We start from the raw sequence: 1,749 nt of genomic DNA, 5'->3' as shown, positions 1-1,749 counted from the left end.
TAATCAATAATTTTAAATATTTTATTCTCATAAATATTTATAAAATTGGAATGAGTACAAACAAAATTATATAAGTACTTAAAATTATAGGCTCTTTAATCTTGAAAGGTACAAATGCTTAAAACTATACTCTTCCAACTTGAATTAAACTATTTGCGGCGATTTGTTGCGGTTTGGCTACTGATTTTTTTTTTCTTTTAAATGCAACCACTGCAATTCTATATTAATTTTTTAAAAAAATATATATTACAAAGATGTATAACCTCCACAATTTTTATAATTATATTAAAAAAATGATGGCTTCACAAAACTGCTAAATTTTTTGTCTAATAAGTAGTTAAATACAAAAATTAAAAATAAAAACAATTTTAAAATAGTTAAAATATCAAAAGAATAAAGTATAATTGTAATATACATAATAAAATATTATAATAATATATCAAATTGATTCCAAATTTTGTGAAATTTTGTTAAATTAGTTTATATTATAGTAAAATGTTGGGGTTCAATGACTGGATTGATGAAATTTGTCATACACAAAAATTTTGTTGATGGTGTAATTTAACAAAATTTATAACCGGTGTAAACGAATTCCTTTTAACTTTTAGTATGTCACCTGATGAATTTGTCAACATAATTAAAAAGATTTCTAGGATTGAACAGAGACCATTCACTTGTAGTATAATCGACAGAATACGGTCTAAGCTAAGTTAATTGATGGTGTACATATATAACTCTTCTTAGTTTAATGGTTCGTATCTTCATCATATCTATTCAATTCGTACCTGCTTGCAAGGGAAAAAAAAAAAATATCTTTAGGGCTTTTCTCCTATTGGCAATTAATTAATATTGATAATATAGTATATTAGTTATAGCCCTTGGGTACCTTGAAAGGTCACATAATTGAATATCAATGGTCGACATTAGAAGAGCACACTCCACATATTTAGTCAAATTAAACGACATAATGAGAAGGGTTTAGTGCTATTTTATTCTTTAAATTTTTTTGTTAAAAATTAAAATTGTTCTTAACATTTTTTTCCTTTTAAAATGTCGTTAACATTACAATAAATTCTAAAATCATCCTTTCATTAAGAAATACTAACTTTTGAACAAATTTAATCTTAAAAAAATAATTTTTTCTATACAAAATGTCAGAAATTATTTTTTATATAGTAGATACGTTTGTGTTTTTGTTCAATATTAGAGAGAGAATATTTTGCTAGTTTGTGGGTGCATGTTCAACACGTAGAGAACGTGGTGACAGGATCTGTCAACAGCGTGGCAGTTTCCCGACAACACACAGGAAATGTGGTGATGTGGCGAGCTCAGCAGCGTGGCAGTTCCATGACAACACGCAGTGGACGTGGGCGTGGGCGTATTGTCTGCGAATCCAACAAACATTGCAGAGGTTTCTGCGTATTTCCGAGGAGCTGCATCAACATGGAGTGGGCGTGTTGGAGGCGATCTGTATGCAGGGAATAGCTCCTCCACTCCGGTAACCAGCAACGCAGCTCAAACTCTATAAATTGAGCTCCTTCGTCCCCATTTTATGTTGTGTAGCTAGTGTGTGTTGATAGAAAAGAAATATGAAATAAAGAAAAAGAAGAAGAGAGTTAGTAGTGTATGAGTAGTGTGTTTAAAAAAAAAGAGTAATTATACAAAAAAATTATTAGTTTATATTGATTAAAAATAGTACGTAATTTTACGACTCTTGAGAAACATATTGTCAATTATTTGGATCATTCT

Source organism: Arachis ipaensis, chromosome B01 (genome assembly GCF_000816755.2).
Source record: "Arachis ipaensis cultivar K30076 chromosome B01, Araip1.1, whole genome shotgun sequence".
NCBI lineage: Eukaryota > Viridiplantae > Streptophyta > Magnoliopsida > Fabales > Fabaceae > Arachis > Arachis ipaensis.
The sequence above is the reverse complement of the archived record's forward strand: the minus strand, read 5'-3'. Positions refer to the sequence as shown.